The sequence below is a fragment of the Cupressus sempervirens genome, chromosome 11 (assembly GCF_028749045.1).
Source record: "Cupressus sempervirens isolate cs-2001-9-10 chromosome 11, ASM2874904v1, whole genome shotgun sequence".
Lineage (NCBI taxonomy): Eukaryota > Viridiplantae > Streptophyta > Pinopsida > Cupressales > Cupressaceae > Cupressus > Cupressus sempervirens.
The window spans coordinates 131,656,395-131,670,370 of NC_143128.1; positions in this window are offsets into that span (position 1 = coordinate 131,656,395).

Below are 13,976 nucleotides of genomic sequence, written 5' to 3' on the forward strand. Positions count from 1 at the left end.
ATGTAAGCACTAAAGATCATATTGTAGATATCTTTACGAAGCCTTTGCATAAAGATACTTTTGAGTACCTAAGAGGTATGCTAGGGGTTATGCCCCTACCTACTTCAAAATAGATGATGCAAGAAGTGCATTATTCTAGTGTTACAAAGCACTATGGTTAGACTGGACTAAATATTGATGCTTCCAGAATGGGGGAGTATATGATATGTACTAAGTCATAAAGGACTCTTAGTAATTAGTACTTGGTATTGAACATTATCTTTGGACACTTGATTTGGTTCATGATTTAAGTAGCTAGTTAGCAATTGGTATGTAACAACTGGTATACCTTTGACATTGATGGTAATGGGGGAGAGAATGTACAGAAGCAATGGGAAGAGAAGCACCTATTGAGATGGAAGTGGGGGAGAGTTATCTCTTTAGCAAGATTTAGAAAGATTCATGTAAGTGGGAAGAAGGAAATGTAAGTGTGCAAAAGGATATGCAACTTGAAAGTATTGTAAGTTTCTTAATATGAAAAACTATTTCCAATCCTAATAGAAGAAGAAGAATAGTATAGTGTTCCAGAAGATTTCAAATTGATGAAGAGTATTTGATAAGATGAAAGTAATAGAGTATAGATTGGTATTCTAGGAGCTTAGATTTTTTCATCTATGTTGTCATCAATGCCAAAGGGGGTGATTTTTAGCATGAATTCTAATGAGACTATACTAGGGGGGTGTCTTAAGTAGTAAAGAGTATTGATATCTTGTAATCATGATTGTATTTGTCATTGATATCAACATAGTAGTAATTTTGTTAAGACTAGAAAAATAGTTCTTAGTAATCTTAGTATGCACAGAAGTTGACAAAGTTTTAGATGATGGACAGTGGAGGACATGTTCCTAAGGTTGTCCTAATTAGGTGGTTAAAAGGACTAATTCTAATTCGATGTTGATAGAAGTTACACTTGTTTTACTAGAAGTAGTGCCGAAACAAAGCATTAGACAATAGAGTTCTAATAATATATTGCTATCTTTCATCTAAGATGTAATGAATAGATGTGCAATCACACAATGATAAAGGATTGTTAGGTGATGATGTCAGCATGTGTACAAGATGTGGTTTTACACATGTGAAGCTTTGTATAGATTATGAGTTGATAGTGTTGTTACAATTGTGAATTAATTAATTATCTTATTTTAATTAACTAGAAAAGCCTCAAGGCTAACTCAAGGAATTATTATAAAGATACGGTATAAAGGAAAGTTGTTTTCCTTATTTTTAAGGAGTTTTTATTAACATGATCAAGTGGAATGCAATGTATTAGTGCACAATGCAAGAAGAAGAAGAATATTTGTTGAATGTGTATAAGCAATCCAAGGGATCATTGGATGCATAGTATGAGATCTAGTTACAAGATCTAAAGGAGAAAAAGTTTGGTTGAAAAGATAGAGACTAAGGAAGGAAATACATTTTAGTTCTATTATTCTACGAGGAATAATATAGAGATCATTTCGACAGTGGATTCTTTGATCTTAACCTTGAAGCTATTTGGGTAGTGGGTCCAATTTTATTCCACAACTCCTAATAGGGATTCATATGTAATGAATGTTGTAATCCTAACAAGGTCTATCCTCTAACAAGGAATATTTATATTAGTACATCATTTTATGGGTACTATCCCCACCATGTTCTTTCCTTTTATCAAGGGTCTCCCTAGTTAACATATCTAGTGTTAATTGTGTATGAGTATCTTGTTGTGGTTTTGGTTAACTTTACTCACTTGGTTAAGATTTTTCAAAGTTAATGATTATGATAACCCCACACCCCCCCCCCCCCCCCCCAAGTTATATCAATGGACTATATATTCTAACACTTCAATCTATTTGACATTGGGATTAACTCATATAGCCCAATTCTCATCCCTATTAATAGTAAGGGGATGTTGTTGAGTTTTATTGGTTAGCCAAAGACAAGTCAAAGTCTGCCATTAGAAAATTAAAGAAAACATTCCTAGCAAGTGCCATAATTTTCTCCTTATCCTAGGAAACAAAGTTCCCATTAACAAGTCTAGAAATTATATTGGCAACATGATGCTTGAGAGTAGTCATGTGGAAACATTTTATGTTCCTATGTCCCTCATTGAGATATATAGAGCTTGATCTTTCTCTTGAGAAGGACTCATCCTTAGTGATAACATCATGGTATTTAGATAAAGCTTCTCTCTCTATGATCTTTCTTTTTTCATTGTAACTAGCCTATTGAATTTTCCTTCTAAATCTGATTGATATCCCTTAACACAACCACCTTGTTATTAAAGATATTACCAAATTCATGTTTTTTCTAATGCCTAATCTCATTTTTAACATTTCTTCATTTTTTGGTTACCTTCAACATGGGAGATCCCTCAATGTATATATTACACCAATCCTAAATATCCTTGTAAAGAATAGGGTGATCCACCCACATCTTTTCAAACTAGAAGGGGAAATTTCTCTTGTGACCGATAAATTCCACCACTAGAGAAATATGAGAGTGATCCGATCCAATTTTGGCCAAAGTCGAAAGACTACAATTGAAGGAAGAGATCCACCATCAAGAGTATGGCTCTATTCAATCTAACTTGGATAAACTCTTATCTAACTATACTATTTGACCATGTGAAAGAGGCAACTTACAAATCAACATCCAAAATAGAAAAATAATTAATAAAATTCATAAGATCCATTATGCTTTTAAGTTGGGAATTAGAACCTCCCCATTTATTATCCTTATTGAGAGGTTTTTGAGATCTCCCATTATAATCCATTTGTCTCTCGAAATAGGAGTGTTATTTTTTGTGATTCTATTCCAATAGTTTTTCCTTCCCTTCTTTGAGTTTGGGGCATAAACATTAGTGATCATCCAAGAATGGCAATATTTAAAGTGTCTAAAGTTAAAAATTATTAGATTCGCTTGTTCATGAATAACTTATCCCTTTATCTTATTGTATTTCCATAAAGTCTCCACACCTACACAAGCTCCATCAAAACTAGAGCTAGAAATAGATAAATTCCTAAGAAAATCAAGCTTTCGAACTTCTTTACAGTCATTTTCATCACTTGAATGAGAATAATGTTTAGATAATGATAAAAAATATTATTTTTGAGGAGTTACTTCTTATGTGGTGCATTAAGACCATAGATGTTCTAGGAAATCACCTTCATTTCTTCTTCAAAGAAGTCCTCTAGGATCGTAAGTTGGGTACCATCCACAATATTCTTACTAGGTTCTTCATCTCTTATAGAACTAGCATTTTTCCTACATGGAATCTTGTACTTTTCTCCCACATCATCTTAGTTCTTACTCCTCATAGAGAGGGGAAGAGACCTTTTGGGTGTTACTATTTTTCTTTTTGGATATCTTTTTAATTAGAAACTCACCAACCTCTATTGTAGGATTTTCCAGCTCATTGCATTGATCGAAGATATATTTCATATTTTTTAGCCTAAAAAGGGACAAGCTCTATTTATTTTCATTATTAAATAAGGAATTAGACAACTGATTTGTCAACCCCTCAAAGATATTGTAGTGCTGATAATTCTAGAATGAGGCCTCCTTAGTGCTCCATACCACTCTCTTGTATATTTAATCCTTACTATGTTGGATTTCTCCCTCCTCAAGGTTTTTTCCCTTATAAGTGTTGGGGACCACCAAAAACCTAGCTAAATCCAACCCCATGGGATCCCTATCCTCTTGCACCTTGATTTCCTCTCTAGGCTCCTCATCTCTCTACTCATCTTCCCCATTATTAAGTGTTGGAATTATAATTAGGAAAGGAGTAAAATTCTAAGAGGGGGGGTGAATCAGGAGTTTAAACTTGGACCCATAAAATATTTACCATTCATTAGCTGCATTTAATATATAAACTAAAATAACATGTAAAGTAAATGCATCTAAAACATGTAAGTAATCAAACATACATAACACCAGATATGGTTACCTAGAAACCCTCCAAATGAGAAGGTAAAATTGGGGTGGGGATGACACCCACAAATCTTTACTATTGCAGTTGTAAAGTGTCGCCAATTAAGGTTACAATGGTTTGACCATAAATCATGATCTACCTTGTGAAAGGCCTGCATTGTTAAAAGCTTACAAAGACTATTAAGTCCCACCTTGTTAGATGTTTTCAACACCTAGTCAAAAGTATGCATTGTTAAAGGACTTTAGGTCATTCATTTGGAATGCCACCCTATTAAATGATTTGGTAAAGCCTGTTAGGATTACTCCACCTAGGAGATTTAATTGAAATCGCCTATCAAAATATCTTAGCATAGATCTTGTAGTTGCCACCTGCTTGCCTGATAATAGATCAGCTCTATCTAATCTCTAATCAATCCTTCATGATCTGATGTATCAATGTTGTATCATCTATCCTCTATTCTTCACTTAATTGATTCTACAATTCACTCTTCCTTCTAAGTTGAATTCTCTCCAAATTATCTTGTTTTCTCCTCCAATTCAATCATTCACCCCTTTGCAATGCTCTCAACTTTGTTAAAAATTTTAGGGCTTTGTCCTCATGAACAAGATTGAGGTGGCTTAGGGTTAGGTATGAATTTATAGCTAAGATTCATCCATTTTTCTACTTAAAGCTTCCCATTTTTTGATTGGCTTCATGTAATTTGCATAGGGAATCTACATATAGACTCATCCTTATCTCTAAAAGATCAAAAACTATCCTTAGGTTAGTTGCAAAATGGTTTACATAGTTGTTTGTGCCATAACAAATAAATATGTCAAATCTATATTACTCGGCATATGAAATTATTTATGCTCAACATATACTGTAATTCTACTTCTGACTCAGCACCTGAATTGCTTGGCATCTATTGTTCACTCAATGCTTGAATCGATCGACATGGTCTATCTACTCAGTACTTGGGTGACTTGGCACTCATTTCAACTTGGAATAGTTTAATATTTACATGTTGTACTTGACATGAATTACTAGTTTAACATGAACTAAGTAAATGTCTTAAGTGTGTTGACACTCACTTGTCAAAACCAATCTAAGATCAAAATTAAGTACTGAGAAAATTCCCTAAGAGGACACAATCTAAATGGAATTTCCCTTAGTTTAACCCAAGACCTTATCTTAATTATCCACTAGAGAATTAGTCATGATAGTCTCCCTACAAGATTTTTCTTCATTCAATCTAAAAGCATCAATATTTTTTTACTTTTCTAGACACCTCATTAACATCCATATTTTTGTCTTCCTTTTCTTTCTTCTTCTAGACCTTCTTCTAAATCTTCTTTGATTTATCCTTTTCTTTGAAGGTCATGATTTTTTTTTTTATATGCCTAGCTTTCTTGCAATGAATACAAGAAAAGGGGACACTATCATATTCAATACTCAGCAACCACTTGCCAATCTTAAAATGAATCACAATAATCTATAGCATGTCATGGTCTTGTTCAAACTCAATGAAAATATTAGAGTAAGTTAGTCTCCTTCTTGAGATCATTATAGGATCAATGGAAAGGAGCTCCCCAAGAGAACTAGCTATGCCATTAAAAATTTCTTTGTACCAAAACTCTAAGAGAAGGCTTGGTACTTGAACCCACATAGGTTCTACACAAAGAAGGAATTAACTATCCTTAGGTCTAGATGTACCACTTCAACTTTTAATGGGTTAAAAACAACTTAATCCAACTCATTAAACAACTTGGTCTATATAGAAACTTATCAGCAATTTAACATTCTTTAACTCTTTGTTTCATGTATGTGTGTTGACTAAAAATAAAATAAACAATTATAAAATGGCATGCACAATATAACATTCACAAAATTAAATGACACTAGGAATTTGGGAAAAACCATGCCAAGTAACATTCTACCACTTTTTCACCCTTTTTAAGTGGGCTCAATTAAGAGCCAATAATATTAAAGGTTATTAAACATACTATTAGGTGTGACCCTATTAAAGGATTTAATCACCCTATTAGGAGTGGTATAGTTAGAGGAATTTGGATCATTCCATTAGAAGGTCGCCTTGATTAAAGGATTTACAAAATTATTGTTAGATCAACTTTGATCAAAGGATTTTGACTATCACAATGGTTAGAATTTAATAGTAGGTTTGATCTATAAAATAAAACTCATTTTTCAAATTCAAATCTCCATTCACTCATCTGTTGGTTCATTGACTGGCCTCCATTATCATCTTCATCACCGATCTTCTTAGCATCCCTCAAGCAATCACACTTCACTAATATCTTCACTTCTCCTCTTCTACTTTGATCTTCATAGGTTCTTAATATCTCCAATAAACAAAGAACCAACCTTAGAAAATATTGTTTATGCCTCCTTAAATAGGTAATTTTCATCTTGTGCCACTTAAACATCATGATAGATGCTATGGTTATTTCAGATTCATTGAATCCTTCCATCATTATGTTCTCCTTCTCCTTCTAGAAAAATCTCATTAAATCCTTTCATTTGATCACATAAAAAACTCTCTTCTTGAATTAAGTATGCTAACTCATCAATCCTTATCATTCTCACATTTTGGCTAATTCAAAACTTCAAATATGTCATCCTGAAATTGAATTCTTTCACAAATTGTAACTTTTCATTTCACTCGACAATCACTAAGCTCTAATGCTCGGTCATCACTGTGTAGCTCAACAACCACTCCTCTATCTCACACAATATTCACTATCCTTCTTGATCACTACTAACACTAAATTAAAACTAATATATCCTTCATCAACTTTCTTGGCCATAACTATCACTCATATTATACTATTTGTTCACCTTATTCTTAAATTCCTCAATCTTTTGCTTCATTTGCTTCATTGACCAACTAATAGTGATACTCGTTCAAGCTTATATTCTACTCATACATAAATTCAATTATGTTCTTAACTTCATGCTATGATTAAAAAATATATTATCTTGTCAATGAATAGCTTATCAAGTGCCCATTGTAATTTTGTGATACTTAACTTCTCTTCTCAACAACTTGTCTACCTCACCTTGCTATCTCCTCTTTTCAAACATTATTCATCAATCAAATGATATGGTACTCTATACTATTATTAAATGTCTCACTAGTAGGTTTTACATTAGTGACAACATAAAAATTATTCCAATTGTGATTTCCAACAATCTCCTTCTTTGGTATTGATGGAAACACCTCTAGTTACCATGCAATCCAAAATCTTCATTATGGCTTCTCTAAACTTGCACTATTAGCTCCCTCTATGTTTGTGTTCTATCTTTCTTAGTTTCATTATGATTCTCATCTATGCAATATTTGGATGCTAGCTCTTTTTTAATAGCTTCTTATTATCTTAACATCTTCTTCCTCAACTCATGATATCAACTAATGGTAACAACATATATTCTCTCTCTTTGAAAATAATGTCAAAGACACCATTCCCATGTTTTCTACCATATACACATCATCCTTATATCACTATTATAAATATTATTATAAATTAAATTATCTTTACCTTGACTCCTTGTAGTCATATCTTCTCATGCATCGGTTCATCCTTTCACAATCTTTAGGCAGCTCCTAAAGTGTGACTTCCTACATCAGTGTATAAGATATTTTGATTATAATAATTGATTCAATGTAGCATCTCTTCTTAGATTGCTTTAGGTAGTGAAATGAGTCATAAATTAAATCTTATATACTCAAAACCATCCTTAGGTAGTGACTTTATGAATATGTTAGCTATCTTCTCTTGTGTGTTCACATATTTCAATCTTACTTCTTTGTCTTGCACTATCTCTCTCAAGTAATGATACTTGATCTCAATATGTTTTGTCTTTGTGTTCATCACATAGTTCTTTGATATTTTTATGGTAGTTGTATTATCATAATATATCACAAATGGTTTAGTGATCTTCTCCTCCATACCTTTCAACAATTGCTTGATCCATACAATATTATAAAATTTGATTGTTGTGTGAACATATTCGGCCTCTACGATGGATTGAGAAATACCTTTTTTTTTTCTTTCTTGTCCATAAAATCAATCTCCTTCCAAAAAAGAAAGCAACCTCCACTTCTACTATTTCTAAGATGAATATTTCCTACCCAGTTAGCATTTGTATAGAACTTCAGTTCAAACTTGTCATTTTTCTTGTATCGCAATCCATAGTCTTTTGTTCCTTTTATATATCTCAGGATTCTTTCCACTTCCATGATATAATTTTATCTAGGATTATCAAAAAATATTAAAAAAATTACAACAACTAATGTAATGTTAGGTCTTCTATGTAGAACATATTATAATTATCTAGTTATTGACCTATATAATATTTGATTCACCTCATTCAAATCATCATTCTTTGACAATTTATGTCTATTTATCATAGGTGTTCCAACTAGTCCTGAGTCTTCCATTTCAAAAGTCTTCAATATCTCCTTGATATAATTGGACTAGGTAATGTAAATGTCTTTCTTCATCTATTAAACTTGCAATCCAACAAAGAACTTGATCTCTCAAAATATTGACATATAAAATTATTTCTCATTTTATTAGAAAATGACTTGCACAACATATCTTGTCCTCCAAATATGATATTGTTGCCCAAGTATCAGTTCATATCTTTTTTCTCTAGGGTTTTGAGTCAAGTCAAGTGTCAACATCTTTAGTTTGTGTCTAGATTACCCTTAAGGAACTTATCCTCTCATCTATCCCTTTGTGTTTACTTAGGTAGGCATTCAAAGAAATATAATGCATTTGTTCATATGAGGTGATTAGGAAAAGGGAGGGGAAGTTGTTCATAAACCCTAACTCTATGATTGAGTGTTTTATTTAAGGCATAATATAGGTAGAATGGAGAGATCATAGGCATATTCAAAGAAAATGGCAACAAAGAATATGAGAACTAAGGCTAAAATATGATATGTAGATTACAGGAACATCATGGAAGCCAGAGAAATTTAATCAAATGTAGGAGAAGTAGATAAATCCTCAAAAATGATGAAAGAACCTAGTCAAATTTAGTATGACTTTCTTTGAAATTAAATTGATGAATCATATTTGATCTAACTATCTACATTGCAAAGTTGACAAGTCAAATGGCCTAGAGACTAAATCCACATCGTCGGATGAAGACCAGATCAATGGTTGATGTTTTAAAAATGGAATTATAAATATTAAATAATGAATCTCCTCAGCTGTCAGATCTTAAAAAATCCATGTTTATTGTTATGTCACTATGGAGAGTTGTAAAAATAATAACTAAAGAGAGATCATGACTATTAGACACATGGAATAGATGAACCCACATTGAAAAGGAAATTAGTGAGTTAAGATCTTTAAATTATAGTCATCAGATCAAAAGAACATCCATAGTCATTAGTATATCATTATAAAAAGATGATCTATCAATAGTCATGGCAAGATATTGAAAAGCTAACACCTATCCATGAGAGCTAACTGGGGGTGGGACCTCCTTTCAATCACACATAGTAATCAAAGAACACAATGAAGATCATTGATGTTAGGAAAGATTTACGGCTATTGTTATGTCACCATAAATTTTTTATCAATTATTAATCATAGCAACATAACCATAGAATTCCATGTGTCTTGGGCCCATGACATTCCATGAAACATAATCAGATCCTAGTCACAAAGTGCTAGAAAGAAAAGAACGTCAACATCAAATTCTCCAAGAAATAGAATAGTGCCACCTATATACCACAACATGCATAGCTGGAAAGTGGACCCACATATCAAAGTAAAAGGGTTAAGATCTTTTATTGCCATCATTAGATTGAAAAGAGATCAATTCTTAGCATTATGATGCTATAAAAAGTTTCCCAAATGTTAATTAGAGTGACATAATGAAAATTCAATGTATGTACAAAAGGGACCCATAGAGGAAACCAAAAAGGAAGAATTTAAAAGGGTTTCTAATGATTTAATTTAAACTATTGATTTGTGATCGACAATGGAAATTTAAAGATACAATTACTATTATACTATGAATTATATAGGTTTGGTGCAAACAACAAAGGATGAAGAAAATAATGATTTATTACAAGATTTCGTAGATTGCATGAAGCTAAACACTCATTGGGTATTTTTAGAAGTACCATGGATTCATAATCATTGAAGGAAAAGATGTCACGTGTTCATATTATCAGATAATTTCATATTTTATTCTCTTTTCTATTTTGTGTTCTCTACTGAACTAAAGAATAATATAAAACTATAAATGTAACCTCACTTGAGAATACAAAGGTTAAGAAACTTGATGGTGAATTGGTCTATAATTCCATTTACCCTATTTGCTTGTCATGTTTTATGGCCCATGCATAGAGTAGTTTTGCATTAAGAGTTGAAAGACAATCATGTATGATTCTTTGAATAATCAGATGAATTCCATTTCACTTTAATGTTTGTAGTATAGTGATTCCATTTAATTTATTCATATATGGTTTTGTTTCTTCTCCTATTAAGTTTCATAACATTTTAGATAGTTTCATTGGAAAATGAAAGATACATGTGTATGAATCTATTTGTTATTGGTTAGATTACATTTCATTCAAGGATGATAGTGAAAGAAATTCCATATTCCCTCATGTGCATATCTCCTTCATTCCTCTTCTACATTTAGATGGTTAATATGTATTTAGAATAGAAGTAAGAGTCTAAAATATCAAGATAATCTACTACAGTCATTCCATTGGGTGTGATAGGTTATTCAAATTCATCTTTCTTAAATTGTTTGTGCTTACAAACAATTTGGTTACCCTTTATTGCTCTTATGTTAAGAGCTTATAATGTCAAAACTTCTAATCACATAAAAACATATTCATTGCATATCATTGTAAATCAAAAGGGAGTTGTAACTAGTAATTCAAAGGGTAGTGATAGAATACATACACTGACCCATTTTTTGGTAAACATCCTTTTGTCTCTCCAAACATTGGGTATCAAAGAGTTGAGTTATAAAATCTAATAGGAGGACAAACTATTAACCAATAGTTTTTGGTGACTCTATGAGGGAGATTCAAATGAAAGTTCTAAATTTTATTTCATATTAATTTGCAATATAATTCCATATATTTAAGTTGTAATAAAATTTTTGAGGTAATGAGGTGTTTGTCACAAGAACTTGATACCAATTTTATAGTCTCAACCTACTGAAGAAAAGAAGAAAATTCAAAGTTGAAGACTGGTAAGGTAAAATTGAAACACCATTTTTCTAAATATTTGATACACTCTAGATTCCAAATATACTAGGAGTGCCAAGAAGAAAGGAAATATTGACCCAATATATGAAGATCTCAAGAAGGCCAATTTTCCTATCCTAGAAGACTTTTGTAGAAGAGGAAGAACACATGAAAGGGAATCTGTGACCAAGAAACTCCAAGATACTCAATTGTCTATAGTTTTTCCTCCTAATAGAACATAGAGAATTCAATCTTCTTCTCCTCCTATTTCTAGGACTTACATTTCTACTAATTTTGATGCTTTGTTGTTGATTGGTGCAATACTTCAATTTTTTGTTACTTTTAAGATAAACTAGAATATTATACCAACAACTATGACACAACTATGGGGAAATACTATTGGTCCTCTTGCTCTAGTAGCTAATAATTATTTTCTAGGAGCATCAAGGAAGAAATTTCTAAAATTTAATGATTTTGGTAACACTTCTATATAACAACACTTAAGTTCTTTCTATAAGGCTTGTGGTGTAGTAAATCCTAATCATGAGGATGTGGTGGTTAGAATGTTTGTTGGTATGCTTGTAGACAATGTTGTTGATTGGTTTCAAGACCTACCTACAAGATGCATCATGAATTGGGATACTATGAAACAAAGGTTTGAATAATGTTATAAAAGTATAGAGGATGCACAAGTATTTTTTTTGCAATTGGCACATATAAAGAAAGAACCATCAATTTCTATGAGAGATTTTAATGCAAGATTTGATAAACTCATAAAAAAATACCTACTAAAAATGCACCCAAAAATGATAATAATTTTTTTTTCTACATTAGTTCTATGCCTCTCGATTTGGGATATCAAATTAGAAGAGAAAATGTAGCAAACTTGCAAGATCTCCAAACACTAGTTGTGGAGATAGAGGATGACATAATAGCCTCTAGTAAGTGGAAAAGAGAATTTAAATGTGGAACCATGAGTAATATAGCTAGTACTTTAAATAATATAGATGTCATGCTTCAAAATTTGTCTAATGAGCTCTTTTCATTGAAGAAAAAAATCAATAGGCCTACTCATTATTTTCATCAACCTCATCAAGAAGGTTATAGAAACCCAAATGGAGGTAAAGCATTACAAATACCACCTATTCAACAAAGACTAGAAATTGAAGGTAGCCCAAAAAGATAAAATAGGTGGGCTTTTTATCTAAGGGAATATCATAATGGAGATACTTCTATTGATATGATCAAATATAGGAACATGGTGGATAAGAATGAACAAACAATTAAATATCTTGAAAGTGAGTATGATCATGCTCCTTGTGGTGACTCTAAAAATTATTTATTAGAGTATGAATCAGATTTAGAAGCAAGAGGTGGTTATTTTGCTACTCTAGAAGGACCTTAGTTAACAGTAATGACCACAGGTTAGATGAATAGAAATCAGAATAATAATTTAATTCCTATAAAAATAAATACACCATCAAACAAGGCTGATAAAGATAGTGGCATTGTAACTTCAACTCCACAAAAGGATCAAAAAGGTAATTAAACTAATTCCTTTGACATCATACAATACTATGAAGAAGTAATAATCCAAATATCTCCACTGGTTTACTTGAAATCTAATCTTGATCAATTAAAAGGATTAGTTGAGCATTGTAATGGTAAAGATGTAGGTCATATTAATACTAATGCCAATGTTGATCACCACAATAAAGCTAGCACTAGTGGAACTTCTTTGACTGATGAAGCTTTTGTACTCCCTAAGTTTTTTAAAGAAGAAGAACTTGTTGTCTTAGCCACATAACCAAATAAAAAACCAGATCCCTTCTACATTTCCTTGTTTATCAATGGAAATAGATTGAGTCAAAAATTATGTCCATATTAGATGGTTTTTTAGGATATGATTAGGTTTAGGTGAATAAAATAGATTAGTTCAAAATTACACTTACCACACCATAAGATAATTTTGTTGACAATAGGATGCCTTTTGACTTAATTAATGCAATTGCAACCTTTCAGCATGGTATGAATTTGGATTTTGGTGAGTTGAGAGATAGATTCATTGTCATATATCTTGATGATTTGACAATCTTTTCTAAGAAGAGAAAAGACCATATCAAAGATCTAGAAAAAGTACCATAAAAATGTAGAGATCATGGTGTCTCATTGAATCCAATGAAGTCAGTATTTTGTGTGATAGAAGGAAAATTACATGATCATATTGTATCTCAAGAAGGAGTGAAGATTGATCCAAAAAATCTTAAAGCCATCTAGTAATTAAGTGTGACATTCAGTAAAACTGGAGTGAAGTCTTTCTTTGGCCAGGTAAATTTCTTGAGGAGATTTGTTCCTAACTTCTCTGAAATAGTTAAATGTATAGTTGATATGATTGAAGGAAATAAAACTTTCAAATGGAGTGATATTGGTAAAAAGGCTTTTTATGGTATCAAAGGTTCCATTACCAAAGCCCCTATGCTTATCCATCATGACTACACTAAAGAATTCATCATTTACTATTATGGCTCAGAACATACTATGCTAGCTATATTGATGCAAGAAAATAAAGGGAGAATACAGGCCCCAATTGCTTTGATGAGTATACCATTGAAGAATCTAGAACTAATATACTCATAGATGGAAAAACATGCATATGTAGTGGTGATAACCCTTTAAAAAATTAGGTTTTATGTGTTTCACTCTCATTTAGTATTATATGTGTCAGATCCTATAGTAAAAAGTGTTTTGACACAACAAGAGGTTGGTTGTAATAATAGAGGAGTGTGGATAGTTAAAGTC